Genomic DNA, 369 nt, shown 5'->3' on the forward strand with positions numbered 1-369 from the left:
TTTGAATTTTCAAATTTCAGCGAATACCTCCTCGATTATTATGATCGCCTGATATTTTTTTGAAAATTTTGAATTTTCGAATTTCAGTGAATACCGCCTTGATTTTCATGCCCCCCTTTTATTTTTTCGAAAATTTTTAATTTTCGAATTTCAGCGAATACCTCCTTGATTTTTATGGTCCCCTCATATTTTTTTGAAAATTTTTAATTTTCGAATTTCAGTGAACATCCCCTTGATTTTCATGCTCCCCTGATACTTTTTCAAAAATTTTTGATTTTTTAATTTCAGCGAATACCTCCTCAAACGTCCTGCTCCCCTGATACTTTTTCAGAAATTTTGAATTTTTCAATTTCAGCGAATACCTCCTCA

This window comes from Fopius arisanus, unplaced genomic scaffold (assembly GCF_000806365.1).
Source record: "Fopius arisanus strain USDA-PBARC FA_bdor unplaced genomic scaffold, ASM80636v1 scaffold00108, whole genome shotgun sequence".
Taxonomy (NCBI): Eukaryota; Metazoa; Arthropoda; class Insecta; order Hymenoptera; family Braconidae; genus Fopius; species Fopius arisanus.